Source organism: Cervus canadensis, chromosome 18 (genome assembly GCF_019320065.1).
Source record: "Cervus canadensis isolate Bull #8, Minnesota chromosome 18, ASM1932006v1, whole genome shotgun sequence".
Lineage (NCBI taxonomy): Eukaryota > Metazoa > Chordata > Mammalia > Artiodactyla > Cervidae > Cervus > Cervus canadensis.
In genome coordinates this window covers 57,683,052-57,702,206 of record NC_057403.1, presented here as the reverse complement: position 1 = coordinate 57,702,206, position 19,155 = coordinate 57,683,052, and the positions used below count along the sequence as shown (strand labels likewise).

Here is a 19,155-nt window from a genome sequence, read left to right as displayed (position 1 = left end):
CTTCTAGAGACAATGGAATACAGTAAATGAACGAAGAAATCAAGTACAAGACAATAACAAATGGTGTCTCTTACGGTGAATAAATGAAGAGGGAATGCCCAAAGGCATTCTTGCATCTGATACAAGAATATCTAATAGTCTGACCCAGACGATTTGTGTAAGCCAACTGGGACATGGCATTTGGCCCAATAAGACTGAAAGAAAGAACGAATATTCCAAGTCTGGGGGAGAAGTGTCCTCACCCTCTTTTGGACACAAACAAGGAAGTGTGAGCCACCATCGTGCTCCTGGATGCCATCTTACAACCTTGAGAGGATTGCCCACCAGAGGAAGTCAGGACAGGAAGATGGAAAGAACCCATGTCCTGGATGACATCACAAACTGCCGAACTGACCAATCCCAGGGCACACTCAAACTCTTGACTTAAGAGAATAAATGTTCTCATTGTTTAAGGCAGTTTGCATTGGGGATTTTCAACTTGCCCTCAACAGCATCTTAGAAAATACAGAATTCAAGTTGTAACATTTAAGCTCTGTGATAACCAAGTAAGACTGAGCTGGTAGTGATACAGAATCTTCAAACACTTGGAATGTGAGACATGCTCTAAGTGTAAAATACTCACAGAATTTGAAATAAGACAGTATTAGAGGTATAAAAAAATACCTCAAGATAGTTTTCATATGGACCACACCTTGAAAAAATATTTTGGGATATGCTGGGTTAAATAAAATATATTCATAAAGTTAATTTCATCTGTTTCTTTTTACCTTTTTTTTTAATGTGGCTATTAGAAATTTTTCAAAATTTTATTTATTTTTGGCTGCACTGGGTCTTCACAGATGCATGAGGGCTTTCTCTAGTTGCAGCGAGTGGGGGCTACCCTTTGTTGTGGAGCACAGGCTTCTCATTGCAGTGGCTTTTCTTGTCGTGGAGCAAAACTTGAGACTATATATGTACTCATATTATATTTCTACCAAACAGCATTGGTCTAGTTATCGTGCTCTCTCAAGCAGCCTAAGGCCATTAGGTCACATGGAACTATTTACTCATCTTTCCACTTACTGTCAACAAACATTTCTGCACTTTTCTTATCCCTTCTTTGGGAAAGTCATTTTTCTCCATTGTGTTTTCCATACAGTAATTTTTCTCAGCCTAACTGAATAACTTACATTGATTTTAATTATTCTAAGTCCACTGAAATAGCCCAAAAGGCGTGTTGGAAATCTGGGGGGAGGCAATTTGGGCTGTCACATGAGGAGAGGCTCTACTGTTACTGAGTGGACAGGGCCTTGCATGTCCCACAGAGGATAACAGAAGTCACTTCCCCCATGTCATTCCTAGAGAAGAAAAAATATGCTTACACATACCTGGACAAAATAAAATTCCCCTTCAGTTATAAATATGGTTATTTAGGGGTTTTTTGTTGTTGTTGTTTTTCCATGAGTTTAATGTAAGTTACTTTTCTAGGAATGCAGCTACTGTGAAATCAAGGGAGAGATATGCTTTGTTTGGTCAGAACTTTAGAATTTACTCATCTAAAATGACTCATCATTTTAGAAAAATCACATCATTTGTAACAATGGTAACACTGGTATCTGAGTAACCAGCACAGTTCAACAGCATTTGAGCTGCTATAGTAAGACAATTCTATGCATTATGTGCTAATATATTTATTTCATCCTGATTTCAAAAAGTCCAACAGAAAAAGTGTCGATACTATTCAATTGAAGATTGTCTTACATCTATTAAATCCAAACTAATTCATTGTATCAGAGGCAAGAATCTGGCTGGTTCTGACAAAACACAATGTATGCATTCCTAAAAAGTCACCTCACTACAGCAAACCACCTGATAAAATCACAGGGCCTCCAGGGAAAGTGGAATGAGGGCCGCAATGCTCAGAAATTTCAACAGCAACACATTAAAAAAAAAAAAAAAAAGAACCTAATAAAAATGGCGGCGCAGTTTTACACGTGTTAAATGGCCAAGGAATACTTAAGTAACTATAGGCACGTCATCTTGGAAGAGGTCTGAGGTTTGCTCGTCCAAGTCTGAGCAGTGGAAGGGCTGCAGCCTGTGTTATTGTGGAGGAGGGTGGGCTGACCAGATGGCAAGGCAATTTGTAACATCAGATTTGGGTCAATGCGGCTTCCAACTCAGGGCTTCCCCAGTGGCCTGGCGATGCAGAAGACACAGGAGACCCAGGTTCAATCCTTGGGTGGGGAAGAGCCCCTGGAAGATAGCCCGGCAACCCACTCCAGTATTCTTACCTGGAGAATCCCATGGACAGAGGAGACTGGCAGGCTACAGTCCATAGTGTCGCAAAGTCAGACACAACTAAACCGACTAAGCAGGCAGGCACACTTCCAATTCGAGGTGAACTGAGGTGGCTGGTCGATATCTGGCTGATGCACACACTCGTTTTGTGTATTCCACGGGCTGAATTCACTTGGGTGTGGTTTTCTGCGTTCCCTTTGTGTGGATAAAACCGCACATAAGCAAACACAAGTGCTCAAATCATCCCCTCATATTGCAGTCACATCGAAACAAATTCATGTTTTCAAAACAAGTATGATGGCAGAACTGAATGTACTACATATGTCTCCTAGCATCATTTTATTCTAAAATTGCTTCGCTTTTATTTCTCTTGATATTACATTCATGACATTACAGTGATATTTGGAAATTACATATATAATGAATAGATTGTTATCTATGACATTCCTTTCACAATAACAAAAGTGGGATAACAAAATATTTTCTATTTTTGAGGGCACTGGGCCTGAGAGGACTGAGAATATTGGTTCTAACCTACTGGGCGGTTGTTAAAGAACTGTTGTTCTATACAATTGTTATTCCTCTTTAGTTGTGTCAATAGATCTGATAAGTGTGTCTCCCATTGTGCCATTCAAACTGCTGAAACATTTTTTCTAGGAAACAATTTTTCCCAGGACAGAATTAAAGAAAGAGTTCAGGTCATGCCACTAAAAATCACCAACACTTCCATCAACCAGCACCCTAAACCTTCACTTCAGTGCCCAAACCACCTAACTTTTCATATCTGTCCATCGTTTTCAGAGGCTAGCAAAAGAAACCCTACCTGGGGCTCCCCTGGTGTTGAGCCAGACCACACTGTCCACCACATTCACAGGATCCTGCAGTCTAAAATTCTTACCCACATCTATTCTGGTTTTTGTTTTTATAAATGGAGACCTTTGTAAAAGAAAAGGAAAGTGATTCTTGGGCTGGAGTGATAGTTCACAAATTCAGTCACTCAAGAAGCATTTTAAAATGCATATTCCCAGGTCCTACTCCATACCTGGAGATAGATCCTGGAAATTGGTATTAAGAGTGATTTTTACAGGAGTTTCTAATGTGGAGCAGTTACGCTTAGAAGCAAACATCTCAATCATCATCTATTTCTTCAGGTGAAGAAATGGTGAATAAATGGTGAATGCCAGTAAATATGAGTACTAAGTTAGAGGCTGGGTTTCAGAGCCAGGGTTTTCTAACTCGTAAGAGATACACAGTATAATACAAAGTAATGACTGTCACAGAAGAAGTGAGTGTTATAATAAAGCAGTTTCTCAACCTTTTTCCATGATCTCTCCACCCTAAAGTCAAGCTTTTTTTTTTTTTTTTTTTTTTTGGCTGTGCCTCATAGTACCTTAGTTCCCAGAATAGGGATTGACCTATGCACACCTCTCCCTACCCTCCTACAAACACACACACACACACACACACACACACACACACACACACACACACACACGCATGCAGTGGAAAATCAGAGTTCTAACCACTAAGCCACCAGGGAAGTCCCAAATCAACCATTTTTGGATACTGTTTTCCTAATTTCCTCCCACCATGAAATTTTATATACAGTATATTTTATGTATTATATGTATATGTGTGTTTTAGACATTAAAAGAATATATTTTGTCCCCCAAGAATGAATTTTTGCTCCCTTGGGGACAATACTGGCCCAACTGAGAAGACATGTGATTAAGGTATATAAAAAAGATGCTGGGAGAGCAGAGAAAGGGGTGACTCACTGCCTGGGACCATCAGGGAGGACAGAGGAGGAAGTGACATTTGAACCAGGTTTTGCAGGATGAGTAAGATTTGCCATCTGGGAAAGGAAGGGAAGTGGTTCTAGAAGGAAAAGCTCCCAGGCATGTGTGTTAAATGTTTGCATAGTACTGTGTGCTCTGAGGTCTACACATCTACAGAAAGACTGGGGACTTTAAAAATACAAATTTTAGTACAACTTTAGATACAAACTGACTCTTAGGAGGTATCAAGGGGAGGTATCACCCCTTTTGGGGGTGAGGGGTACATACGGAGCAGAAGCTGTGAAGAATGTTGAGTTATTAAAGGTAGATATTTGGTTCCTTTAATTTCAGCCTACGTCTCAGATGGAAAGACTCCTGAGTAATAAATAATAGAGCACACTTTGGGCATATTTCATTCACCACACTCCCAGACACACTTCGAATACCATTCAAAGCGAGTCGTGAAATCTCTGATTAATATACAACACAGAGCTCTCTCTATACACTCTCAAGGGTAAAAATACTGCTGAAAAGCCAGTTCTTTTAAAAGCTGAGCATCTAACACCACCTTGTGAATGATAATAAATGGCAGGCTAAGCCAGAAGGTAGACTGGCCCTCTGCCTGGGTCTGAAAGTATTATATACAGAAACACATGCCAATTCTTCAACCAAGAGTACAGGATGGTCTTCCAGTGAGAGAAGATCTCCTATGAGACTCTTGGTATTTCCCAATTTCAGCTTGGTCAGAAATAGCAACCCTAACTCTCATGGATTGTTTTCCCATTCTGTTTTTTTCCCTTCATACTTCCCATTCAGGCTGCACTAGGAATGTGCGTCTATTTGTTAGTAAAATTATATGTCAATTATTTTCCCTAAGGTCAAAGAAGTTTAGGACTTTTCACCAACCCCAGGTCCCTCCCTGGCTTCATGGAGTTTGTCATCCACTGAAAGAGATGAGCATTGCACACAAAACTATAGGGCTAACTTCAAACGTGATCATGACAAGGAAAAATTAAACAGCATTAGACAAATGAAACAAACATAACTTAGAACCCACAACTACACATGCACATCAGGATGCGTCACACTGTGCAGGACACCACGGCAAAGGCAAATTTATATTATGCGTAAGGACCAAGAGAAAGCCAATCTTCCTAAAAGAATTATGACTATGTTTGCCCACTCTAATTATTATAATTAGAACTCCATCCACTTGAATGAGTACTGTCCAGCATCAGATTTATTTCTTAATGGTTATCATGGGCCCAAAGAGAACTATGCAAGGATACTGCATACAGCATTGTTCGCAGAAGGAAAAGTAATGACCCAAGTGCCCACAGAAAGGGGATTAGTTACATGCAAAGAGTCCATCTATGCAGTATTCAAAAGAATGTGCTAGGGCTATAGATACTAATATGAAACTACATCCAAAACACTTTGTTGGATTAAAATAAATAAAATGTAGCATTCTATCCATTTACATGTAGAGTGTGCTTCCCTTTGTGTGACATTTAAGTAGAGGAATACAGGTTCAAGTAAACTTGCACATACACAGAACACCTCTGGAAGAATACAGGAAAAGTGATAACAGCGATTGCCTCTGGAGGCAAGAACTGGGTATATGAACTCAGGAGTGGTAAACAGACATCTTGTCCATAATGTTTACTTTACTATTATTGGAAGCTTGCCATATCTGGTTAAAGAAAAATTATCTCAAACATCATATATGGAGAACAGAAGTGTTAACCAGTAACAGAAACCATTCATTTTTCAATCTGCTTCCCATCCCAAGTATGTCTGCTTAACAGCAGTCTCTAAATGTTTAGAAATAAGGTCGGTGAAACTGGATGGGTGGAGAGCAAGGTTCAGATACTATTGGGAGGAAGCCGGGAAGTAAAGAAAGGGTGGGGTGGGGGGTGAGGGAACAGTAAAGGCTTGTGTGCCCAGCAGACAAAGCTTCATGGGCTGTTGATCATAAAGATGGGAGGATGCACCTCTGGTGGGGAACATGATTTTAAGTGGTATATAGACACTTTGCTGGACAAAACTGATTCACATAATGAAAAAATTCATTCCCTTTTCAAATCTTTTTTATTCCTTGGATACAATAAAAGAGGAAGTCTCAGTTTGGTACAAGTATGTCTTTATGGCCTCTGGGTACTCTCCTGGAGTTAAAATTCGATAACAGTGTTTTGACTTAACTATATTTCTTTTCACTCATATCCTTCTTAGCGCAAGTAACTTTGGCTTCCATTTGTGGTCGTGACATAAAGTTTCCTTCTAAAATAGATGCAGTTGATCTCAGTTTTTAAAAATGAACCATTTTCAGTGAAAATATTAAGTAACACAAGAGGTACAGGGAGATGGCAAAAACTGTGCATGTGATACACGAATGACTGTTGTTTGGGAAGCCGTGAGTTGAAAGAAAAATTATTCTCAGCCTGAGAAGTTGAGAATTATCCAGAGCTGAGAAGTTGCACAGTTATGTAGTTGTGACTATTGTTGGTTTTTCATTTTCATCCCACTGAACGAGCACTAAATAAAAATGAGGGAGGTTCTTATTACAGAACTGAACTGAAGCTGCAGCTAGTTTTCTTTGTCGATGGTATTTAACAAGAATATCTTTAGTTTCCTAGAGCCGATTCTTTGGATAGCTAAGAACACTTAGAACCAAGAGTTCAGGCCGAACGCTGAAGGCCTAATTAAAAGTATGATTCTTGCCCTAATGTGTCACACTAGCCCTTTTGTTGGCCTCCCAGGAGAGAAGAAACACTTCCACTGAAATCACATTTTCCAACTTTCTCCTTCTCCAGTGCAACCACTTTTTCATTAGCTAATCCCAATTAGAACATTTTTTTACTAAAGCCATAAATCTCTGCCACTCTCAATAAGCATAAATTATATAGTAAATAACCATATTCTGTGTCTGTCCAAAAAAATAAGAACCTCTTTTTTTTTTTTCCAGTTCATGAGACTCAGAGTTGCTAAGTCAACACTCAGGCCTTTTGATTTGGGTTCCCACCCCCACCCCCCTCTCATCTATCAGTCGTCTTAAATGCAACATTTCTCTTAGGTAGAAAATGATCACCAATGAACTTTTCTAAAATTAGCCACAATCAGATTATTCTCTTTCTTCCTCCTTGTGAGCAATTTAACAAAGTGGGAAGAGCTGGATCATTGTGCTAAAACCTACCTCTGCCATTTATTGGCTGAATGACCTGGGACACCCCTCAGCTGGCTCAACTAAGAAGACAGACCTTATAAGATTTTGTTTCAAAATAAAAGGAGAAGATAAATATACAAGGTTTAGCACAGTGCCTGGCACGGAGTATGTGCGCATTCATATTAGCTGTCCATACTGTAGAAATAAAAGTGGTGATTTTTGTTGTTGTTCCTTTTGTGGTCAGCAATTGTTTAACCCAACATTTCATAGGTTAAACTAATTAAAAGAAACATAGCTTATTCTGTGATTGATTTTCAAGCTCATTTATTACCCATTTCTCTATGGTTTAGTTTAATTAAATTGAGCAGCATATCAAATATTGATTTTAATAAAATCTTGATTAATATTCGAGCAATCATCAAACATGATTTTTCATGCCATTCCTGCATTTCAATGAAACCAACCTAAAAACTAATTTGCTTTTAAATAAAGAAGTGATTTATATATATATATACATGTGTGTGTGTATATATATATACACCTCAGGCTATTTTCAGGAATAAAGAAAAAACGGCCCCCCAGTCTTTTTATTAGCATTAGCAAAGATAAGGCGCAATGTCTGACCAGCACTGCAAAAGCTTAATCCAGGCAGTCATGTCATTTCCAATCAGTAGTGAAAGGGGAAAAACAAAATAGAATCAGTTTCTTTGATAAATGTTTATTTAGCACCTACTTTGTACAAGGCACTGTCCTACACCATCCAACACAAGTTAAGGTTGAAAGAGCTAATCCTGCAGCCAATTTTATCATGTGTGGAAGACTTCAGCCACACAGGAAGTCCATTAAATTATGCAATAACCAGAGAAGTACATGTATTTCAACTCTTGAAATTACTTTGTTGTGGAACTTATGTGTATAGGTTCACTCTTAGGAGAATAAGATGCAAATATGATGGTATAAATTATCAGTAGGATCATATTAGCAATTACCATGAATATAAGACGTTCAGTAAGTTTTGGTTTGATAGTTAAGTGCTTAAAAATTTTCTAGCCAATATGTATTGCAGCAGCGCCACCTAGAGGATTCTTAAAAACATCACAGGGTCATTTCCCCGGACTCAGCCATTCTTCCTATTTAAGCAGAAAGAAAAGTACCTACCGCATTCTGGGTCTTCTGTCATTTACAGCAATTCTATCCATCTATTTGGCACCTTCTTAAATCTTTAGATTTCTATAAAATAGCTAAATAAAATTGAATATGCTGAAAAATCACAACACATTTGTGCAGAGGATCCCAATCTTCCCCCTGGAAGAAGGGTAATTGAGTGTGTCCTGGGACATTATGACATGAACCACAGCGGTCCCCCTCCCTGGGGCACAAACCCTCCTTATTCTGTCCTAAATCCCAGATAGGTGAGCACTTAACGCAGACTGGCTATTTGGTAACAGGTCAAAGTCTTATTCCAACATTTATTTAGAAGAGTTGAGAAGTTAACTTTCTATTGTTTACACCAGCAGATCCAGTCCTCTTTTTTTTTTTTTTTTGGTCATTTTTTTCAACAAGGTAACTGCTTTGGAGGCAAATTAAAAGGATTAATGTTTAGATAGTAAGTGAATTCTTGTTCTTCATAAGAACTAGCATTCTCCTTGTGTTACTTGGTTTCAGAATTTCAGCCAACTCTTCACTCAGCTGACTGCAACCTCAGAAGGGAATGGCAAAAATGCACCTTCAGGAAGGCAGGTAGAGTGCTCATCTTCGCTGCCACTTGAGGGTGCTGTCTGCCTCAGAACGAACAGATTCACACCTTGCCACACAAGACCAAATGTAGAAATCTGAGTTAGCCATACCTTCTTGCCTGTGTATAGGAAGTCAGTGTTCCTACCCAAACATACTAGTAAACAGTAGGGAGCCAGTGGGGGAGCAGTCATGGCGATTCTCTAAATTTCAAGTTAAGCACTTCGACCTAGTTTTTCGAAGACTAGGTTTTACCTAGAGAACTCTTTTACTCTTTTCCCTGTTCTGGGAGGAAAAGTCACAGCTAAAGTCACACCAAACTGCAATAATCTTAGTTCTGTGAAACATCTTCCATTTTCTTGCCCACTCTTTCCCTTCTATTCAACCTTCACATCTGTTCACCTAATGAGTGTCTGATTCTTTATGACTCACCCTGTGCTATGTGGAAGTCACTCAGTCGTGTCTGACTCTTTGTGACCCCATGGACTATAGTGTCCATGGAATTCTCCAGGCCAGAATACTGGAATGGGTAGCCTTTCCCTTCTCCAGGGGATCTTTCCAACCCAGGGATCAAACCCAGGTCTCCTGCATTGCAGGTGGATTCTTTACCAACTGAGCTATCAGAGAAGCCCCAAATGCTATGAAAGCAGGGCTATTCCTATTTTATTCACTGCATTCCCATGTATTCCCATGGTTCTTGTGCAAACACTCCATCAATATTTTTGAAGGAACAATTCCCCTATGTAAGTATGATTCACCTCAAGAAGGACTCTGAGGCTTCATACATTATCTCCATCGCTTTGCCTTCCAAACATGTGCCTCAGTTGTGCTTCCTCGCTTACCTTGTCCTCTTATCCCTAAAGCGGTCAGAAGAAAAGTCCAAGATTCCACAATGTAAGCTGCTTCTTGCTAGTCAAGGCTTACAGCCCAATTCCACTTGGCAGCCTGGTCACAATCTCCAGACTAGGATCTATTTTAGGATCTGCAGACTACCCATCTCAGTTACTGAGTCACTGCAAGAGAAGTGTTCAATCAAAATATTATATTTGCCGGACGGCTCTTTCTGGAATGTCTGGTGTTCTCTTAGGAAGCAGCAGTCAACTGGTAGGAAGATGAGAACCCTCCCTCTTTACAAGTAGATAACAAAGTCTTCTCTCTTGTATGCAGTTGGCCTATTAGCATAAAAAGAAGGCAAGGAAGATATCTTTGTTTCTGACTGAACCACTTATTGTATCCATGGAAGGACTATGACATTTTGGAACTAGGTAAGTGGAAGAGTGTAAAACAGGCACTCAAATACAGACTCAGAGCCACCCTGGGAAATTTCAGAGTGATATGAAATGGGGTTTATCACTCTGGACTCTTATTCTGTCATCTGGCTTCTTTGCCTCAGAGACTGTATCTACAAGCTTGACAGGCTCAAGGAGTCGCTGTGAGGGCAACTGAGGCAGGGTACATCAAAGTGCTTGGAAAACTATGCCCAGCTAACAAAAACTGATAGAGAAGAAATTGTTAACAGAAGGACCACAGACTTCCCCAATATCAATTATATTTAGTTTTTAGGGGTCTGGAGAGAATATTTCACTGCTTACATCCTCACATAGGTTTAATTAAGAAGTAAAACTTATCTCATGTTTCACCATAGAAGTGCTTGGGCCTGGTGCACTGGGAAGACCCAGAGGAATCGGGTGGAGAGGGAGATGGGAGGGGGGATCGGGATGGGGAATAAGTGTAAATCTATGGCTGATTCATATCAATGTATGACAAAACCCACTGAAATGTTGTGAAGTAATTAGCCTCCAACTAATAAAAAAATTTAAAAAAAAAAAAAAGAAGTAAAACTTACAGGAAAATTAGCCAAGCATATCCTAAATGATAATCAGTAGATTCTGCGAGTAAGAACTGGGTAGAGATCATATAGGGTACAATAAAGGGGAAACACCATGTATAGTTGTGCCATTTTGTTTCCATATTTATAACTGTATGGATGGAAATATACATGCAGAGTATGATGAGTAAACATTTTTCAGTCAGTCACCTTAGACAAAGCTATAGTTTTTATTCATTCATAAAAAATGTTTTTATTATAATTACTGAAAACTGGAAAAACAGAATAAGAATTTCCTGAAATGAACAAAAGATATCAAGCCACAGTTTCAAGAGGCACGACAAATGTCTAGCATTTTGTTTGTTTTGCTTTTAGTTTGTTTCTTTTGTTTATGGATGTTATGGATGTTCTAGCACCATTTATTGAAAAAGCCATGTTTCCTTCACCGAATGCTTCTTCACCTTTGACAAAAATCAGTTGGGAATATTTGTATAGGATTATTTCGAGGTTCTCTGTTCTGCTGCATTGATCTATGTATTTAACCCTCCACCAACATAACCTAGTCTTGATTATTGTAGTTATATATCTTGAAATTTTACAGTGGTTTCTCCAACTTTATTCTTCCTTTTTTCCAGAATTGTTTTTGCTCTTATATTTTGTTTTTCAATACAAATATTAGAATAATCTTCTCTGTATCTTCAAAAAATTTTGCTGGGATTTTGGCAGGAATTAATCCTGTACATCGATTTGGAGAGAACTGGCATCCCCACATTTATTTTGATCTTCATTTTCTTCAGCAGTTCATAGTATTAGGCATACAAATCCTATGCAAGTTTTGTTATATTTACACCTGAAGATTTCATTTCTACAAGTTGTTTTCATAGATTCCATAGCATTTCCTACATATTCAATAATCTCCAAATAGGGACAGTTTTATCTCTTGATTTTCAATCTTTTGAAAATCGTTTGCCTTTTGGGTCCTTTTCTTGCTTTACTGCACTGGCTAACTGGTCCATCACTGTGTTAAAGAGTAGCAACAGAGGACATCCTTTTTCCCAATTTTTGGAGAAAAGCATTTGTCTTTCAACATGAAGTACATTAACTGTAGCTTTTTACAGATGCTCTTTATAAAGCTAAAGTCCATGGGGTTGCAAAGAGTCAGATATGACTAAGTAACTAACACTTTAGAAAGTTATAGAAATTCCCTTTCATTCCAAGTTTGCTGAGTGTTTTTTTTTTTAATCATGAATTGGTATTGAATTCTGTCAAATTTCTCTTTTTGCATCAATTATTAATCATGTGATTATTTTTTCTTCCTTAGTCTGTTAACATAGTGTATTAACTACTGACTGACTTTTGAATGATGAACCAACCTTGCATTCCCTGGGATAAACTCCAGTTGGTAATGGCTTATAATTCTTTATAATTGCTATTTCTATTAGCTAGTATCTTGTTAAGGGTTTTACATGTACATTCATGAAAGATACTGGTCTATAGTTTCCTACTCTTCCTTTTTTAATACTGTCTTTGGTTTTTATAAGATAATGCTAACTTCATAAAATGAATTGGGATGTCTTCCCCCTTCTACTTTTAGAATGATTGTGTATAAATGATATTAATTAGTCTTTAAACATTTTGCAGATTTCTTTGGTGAATCTCCAGTGGAAATTTCCTTTGGGGAATTCTCAAATTATAAATTCAACGTCTTAAATAGGTACTGAGCTATTTAAATTATCTATTTCAAACTGGATTTTTGTGGTAGGTGATTTTAAGGAATTGGTCCATTTCATCTAAATTGTAAACTGTGTGCATGCAAAGTTGTGCATACTACTCCCTAACTTTTTAAATCTCTGCAAAGTATGCAGTTGACATTCCATGTTTCATTCTGATACTGCTAATGTGTGCTTTCTCCCATTTTTGTCTTTGTCCATCTTTCTAAAGTTTGTTAATTTTATTGATATTTTCCAAGTACCAACTCTGATCTTCTCTATTGTCTTCCTGTTTTAAACATTTGATTTCTGCTCTTATGTTTATGATTTACACTCTTCTGCTTCCTTTGGTTTTTTGTAGATTCTCAATATGAGAGCCCACTTTAAAATGTTTTACCTTTTCTAATGTAATAATTTAATGGCTATAAATTTCCCTCTCATCATTGCTTTAGTTATATCCCACAATTTTGATATGTTGTATTTTTATTTCTATTCAGTTTACTGTATTTATTTCTATTCTCTTAAGATTTCTGTGATTCATGCATTATTCAGAAGTGTGTTGTTTATTGTCCAAGTGTTTGGAGATTTTAATATTATCTGTTATTGATTTCTAACCTGACTCCACTGCCCCTGGAAACATACTCTGTTTTACTTCATTTCAATTTGTTGAGGTTTGTGTTATTGCCCAGGATAGTATATGCTCTGTGGGTACATGAAAAGAACATATATTCTGCTGATGTTGGTTACAGTGTTCTATAAATGTCAAGTAGATTCTGTTGATTGATAATGCCAAGTTCTTTATCGCTGGTAGTTTTTCTGTTATTCTTCTATTAATTGTTGAGAAAGGGGTCTTGAAATCTTCAATTGTCATTGAAGATGTGTCTACTTCTTTTAATTGTCACTTTCTATAGTTTGCAGCTCTGTTGTTTGATGCATACCTTTTTAGATTTGCTGTATCTTCTTTGTGAATTGATCACTTTATCCTTAAATAATTTTCCTTTTATATGTGGTAATTTTCTTTGCTGTGAAGTCTACTTATCTGATATTAACATTCTTTCTTATTTGGATTAATGTTTACACGATATTTCTGGTTCCTTAGTGGAAGTGACTAGAGAGCTAATAAACACAGCTGGAGGCATCTCTCCACAGGGTTTGCCTGTCCACATGAAGGTGGTTGGTTGCTAGTAATTGGCTAGAGTACACTGGTTAGTTTCAAAGTGTCCCTTCCTGGTCTTTGGATTTAAGAGTAGGCTTTTGGGTTTTTTGTTTTTCATTTCTGTGCCTATCAGCATTTCTGCATTAACCACTTCTTCAGTTCCTAGTCTGGGATATAGGAGGCAAAAAAGAAACCCAGGTAACTTACAATCAGGTCATACCTTGGGTCCCAAGGTCCCTAGGCAATCTGCCTGATTTACTCCACCTGTCAAAGTCTTCTTGGGTTTGTACACATAATTTGCAGGACTTTTAGTTATACTCCATGAGAAGAATAGGGAAACATACATCTACTCCATCTTTCCAAAAAAAAGAAATCACTGGTCATTTTTTGAAGAATTCTGACAATCTCTCCTTCAACTGGTGTGCTTAGTCTGTATCCATTTAATGTAACTGTTGATAAATCAGAATTTAATTCTACAATTATATCATTTTTTTTCTGATTGTTCCATTTGTTTTCCATCCCACTGTTTGTCTTTCTCTTTTAGGTTATTTGAACAATTTTTAGTACTCCAATTTATCTATTATGCTATCCCATTGTACTTGTATAAATTTTTTATTGGTTCCTCTGTGGATTACACACCTCACTTCAGAGTCTAGTTAGAAGTAATACTTGAACACGTCAAGTAGAATGTCAGGATACATCCCTTTAGCCTCCCTACTCTGTTATGACTATTTTACACATTGCATTTACATACTTTTAACAATGTTTTGTTTTCAACCACCAAACATATTTAGAAGACTCAAGAGGGGGGAAAAGATGTCTATTACAGAGGTCACCAAGTTTTTCAGTGAAGATCCAGACAGTAAATATTTTAGGCTCTTCAGACCATACAATGTGAAGGTAATGATTGGAAATGACCATGTGGAAGCTTCTGGAATGTGGGCAGTGCTCTATTTCCTGACCTGGTTGGGGGTTACATAGGAGTTCACTTTGTGGTAACTCAATGACTGTGTATTTTCTTTTAGGCACGCGGCCTATGTTAGTAACTCACCAATCAACTTTTGTGCACCTAATTGTTTTGTGTGTTATACCTAACAATGAAAGCAATTCTGAACTAAATAGACTAGAGACCTTTTGACTGTATTATCAGGAAAAAAGAAGGGGTATATAAAGTGCATGGTTCTCTTATTGCTCCCTTCAGTCCTTTCTTCTTTGAACAAAATTAATAGACCAGGAAACAGTAACAATTTTCCCTCACCCCTAAGATACTCAGACTATCTACTGAGTGCAGTGCACAAAGATGGAAACCCCTTGCTGGAGCGAGAAATTTAAAAATGGGAATTGTGAAAAAATGAGATGAGAGGTAGATGAATTACATTAGATGAACATTTTAAGTGAATAACTGGAGAAGAGGAATAAGAGAACAATGGGAAAGATGTTCTTTAGTAAGAAAGTCTGTAATACAAATTTTAGATTTTTTTCATAGGGATGGCAAGAAGGAAAAGGAGGTTGAAGAGAAAGTAGTCAAGAAGGAAGAGAGGACAGAAATAGGGGAGGGAAGTAAGGAGGGAAAGGCTAGAGAAAGAGAAAGCTGAGAAAGAGAGAAAGAAGGGAGTAAAGGAATGGAGGAAATTAGGAAGGACACTAAAGAAAGGAAATGACACAGAAAGTAATGCAGTTAAATGATCCATAATGGGCACCTGACACAAGCCAAGTAGTTTACCCACATAATATCTTGGACACCTCACATAAACCCTGTAAGTGAGATACTGTCTTTCCTATTTTATAAATGAGGAAACAGAAGCTCTTATAACTTACTTTACTCACAGAAACACACCTAGAAACATCAACCCTAGTTGCATCTAACTCCAAATTCTGTGCTCTAGGAAACCATTTAATTACAACAGAAAAGATTCCCTTACAGGAAGTAAATGCTTGTGTTACACTTGAGTCCTGAAAAGAATTACCCTAGAGGTCGCCTTTGTCCTAATATAAAGTAGAAAATGGCTGATTTTCTGAAACTCTAAATCTATCATTCCAAAATGGTACTGGGTCAGTTATAATACTAATGTCACTGACATCCCCTAATTCTGCTTCAGTATTAAGGGCAATTTTCAAGCAAACTGTTGTTGCTGCTGCCGTTTAGTCGTAAGTTATGCCCAACTCTTTTACAACCCCATGGATTGTAGCAGGCCAGGCTCCTCTGTCCATGGGATTTCCTAGGTAAGAATACCAGAGCGTGTCACCATTTCCTTCTCCAGGGGATCTTCCCAATCCAGGGAGTGAACCTGGAAAGAAAGCTGAGTGCCAAAGAATTGATGCTTTTGAACTATGGTGTTGGAGAAGACTCATGAGAGTCCCTTGGACTGCAAGGAGATCCAACCAGTCCATCCTAAAGGAAATCAGTCCTGAATATTCACTGGAAGGACTGATGTTGAACCTGAAACTCCAATACTTTGACTACCTGATGCGAAGAGCTGACTCATTTGAAAAGACCTGATGTTGGGAAAGATTGAGGGCATGAGGAGAAGGGGACGACAGATGACAAGATGGTTGGATGGCATCACCGACTCAATGGACGTGGGTTTGGGTGGACTCCAGGAGTTGGTGATGGACAGGGAGGCCTGGCATGCTGCAGTTCATGAGGTTGTAAAGAGTCGGACACAACTGAGCGACAGAACTGAACTGAGCCATCAGGGAAATCAAAGAACCTAGTGTACACTTTTTTGAGCAAAATCACTAGAGTACTAGGAGAAGTTGTGTTTAAACTGACAAATAATGCCTTATCTTATGAGAAAATGGGAAAAAAGTATACTCCTTGGCTCATTATTTAGTATTTGCCAACTGGTAGGAACGCCAGTTTCTATACAGGATGGTACTGAAAATACCAAGAGAAAACTCGAGCTCATGAAGTTACCTGGATTTCTTCAGATTAAATAGAGAGTAGAAACAAATTATTAGAGAGATCCCAGCATAAAATTATCTCACTTTGACAAGATTACATGTGAAGAACAGTAGACTTTATCTTTGCATGTAGAAGATAAAGTATCTTCTACTGTATCTTCATACAACTTTGGTGGTCCCTTCAAGAGTACTTGCAAAAAGTATTATTCATTAATTCTTTCACGTTAGTTAAAAGTTATTGAACTATAGTTAGCATTTACTGTGGGTCAAAAGAAGTGGTGAGGGGATGAACAGAAGAGAAAAAGAGAAAGAGGGGTTCCCATATACTAAGCACGGGTATAGGGAAAGTGATAGATGCTGCCAAGATACTTTATACAGCACAGCTCTCGATAGTCACTATACAGTCCCTCAAAAAGCATAAAAATTAAACCATGCTACCTCCAAGGAATAATTAGAAGTGAAAATCGATACGGAGAAAATGGCTCATATTCTCCTCATTGATTTTCTGTGCACACTGAGTCAAACTTGACTGTTGGTTGGAAGTCAGCTTGGCTACTTCTTATTACTTTTTTCAGCAGTTGGATACTCCTGTCAGTGCCTTTCATGGCGCAGTCTCTCTTTGCGCTAATCACAGCTGTCAGCTATTGAATGAGTTTGACACCCTGACTTCAGAAAGGAGGGGATTCACAGACCATGCATATGCAGTCAGTTCCTTCATTAATGCTGACTGACATCAGCGATAACATGGTGCACTGCCACTGATTTTTAGAAGCAAAACAAATGGCTGCACAACCAAGTAGGAATCTCCTGGATCCAAAACACCCAGAGAGCCTAAGAATCAGTGTTTATACAATTCATCCAGTATTGCAGTATATGCCCACACTTTTATCATTGAAAAGCATACAAGCAATCAGTGCAGAACTAGATCTGCAAACACACACACCAGCTCCTCCCCCAGAATCTCAGTTGCCCATTCCAAATGACCTTGGCTGGAGTGTCGTGTGGAGTGACAAGGGGGCATGAGTTAGCCATTGTGACTTGGCTTTTTGAGAAGCAGTAAGTTTCTCAAAGGGGGAAAAAAAAACTGAAGCAGAACTAGAGCTTCAGCAAGTATTTTTGGACATAACATAGTACCATAAAAGGGTAAGACTCCAAGCTGAAATGGATCATCTAGTCCCAAGCGAAGTTCAAAACTTTTCCAGGGCATCCCTGACCAGGAAGACGACCTATTCAGATTCTAGATGACTTCCCTAGCAATAACCATGCCTTGTTTGGTGTGACGCACTTATTGGAAACAAAAGCACAAACTGAGTCAGTATTACAGGGATCCACTATGGTGGGGTCCCTATGGAAATGCAGTCCCAACTTCACCACTTATATTTAGTGCATGCACGCTCACTAAGTCATATCCAACTCTCTTCCGATCCCATGGACCAGGCTCCTCTGTCCATGGGGTTTTCTAAGCAAGAATAATGGAGTGGGTTACCAATTCCTTCTCCAGGGCATCTTCCCCACCCAGGGATGGAACCCATGTCTCCTGCTTGGCAGGCAGATTCTTTACCACTGAGCCACTAGGGAAGACCTGTCTAGAGTTCAGTCATCCAAGTTCTCTTCAAACCCCAGGAGGAGATGCCAACCCAACCACAAAATTTTCCCACTGTGCCTCACATACACTCTGTGTCTTCCTCCCAGACTACCAAGATATATCAATGCCCCTCGGAAGACCAAGAGACTTGTAACCATCCCTTGTTGACCTTTAACTTGTTTCCTCCCACAGTTCCCCAAAGACCCAATGGACTGCTCTTCCTACGGAGATTTGCATAATCTCAGCACTAACCTGCCATTTTTCAGCAACTCAGAAATGCGGGCAAATGACTTTGTAAAAAATAAAATACAGTCCTACTGGGTTAAGTATAAGTACTGGGAAGCAGCAGCTCTACAACTGAGGGAAGAGCAGCTTGGGGGTGCTACAACCACAGAAGAACCTAAGACGTTATGATGACACTTCACCTACGGTGTTGGGGGTGGGGAGATGTAATTTAATAAATATATATTTACTATATACTGCGATATATACACTTATTATACAGACACACACATATATATGTCTTCAATTAAAAAGAAATGTCCTTGGTTGGGGGGAGGGGTAACAAACCTGTCAGCCCTGCACGCGGCAGCGCCTTAGGAACTACTCCGCGGGTCACAGGGCAGCTGAGTCTATACCAAATATCACCCCAGGGTCAGACGGAACCACCCCGGTTTATTTGCCCCAGGACACATATCACACTTGGGACAGTACTGCTTCGTTTGTCGCGCACTTTGTCTGTCTCCCGTTCTAGAATGTACCACAGGCCCAGAGAAAGGGACATGGTAAGTGGTCAATAAATTGTTCTTGAACGGAGAACTGGCGGTTACCGAACGCGTACCTCAAGGAATGACTGACTGAAACTTCGAACGAACGACTCGAAGCCTGGCCTAAGTACCTCAGTTCTCCTCAGCTCAGGTGAGTGCTCGGGGCAACGGTCCCCAGCCCCGGGCTACGGCGGCCGGGAGAGTCAAGCCAGTTCCGGGCGGAAGTGCAAGCCCCGCAGGGCCCGCCCTGCGCG

At 39.1% G+C, this 19,155-nt stretch overlaps 1 long non-coding RNA gene across 1 annotated transcript in view; it reads right to left on the bottom strand.

The window, feature by feature from the left end:
* LOC122421611 overlaps positions 1-19,126 on the bottom strand; it is a 29,949-nt gene extending 10,823 nt beyond the window's left edge. Inside the window, exons 1-2 of the long non-coding RNA XR_006263526.1 lie at positions 18,976-19,126; positions 2,271-2,472 (exon numbers count right to left, since the gene is read on the bottom strand). This is a non-coding gene — a long non-coding RNA (uncharacterized LOC122421611). The remainder of the gene's footprint in view (positions 1-2,270; positions 2,473-18,975) is intronic.
* Positions 19,127-19,155: the final 29 nt, after the last annotated feature.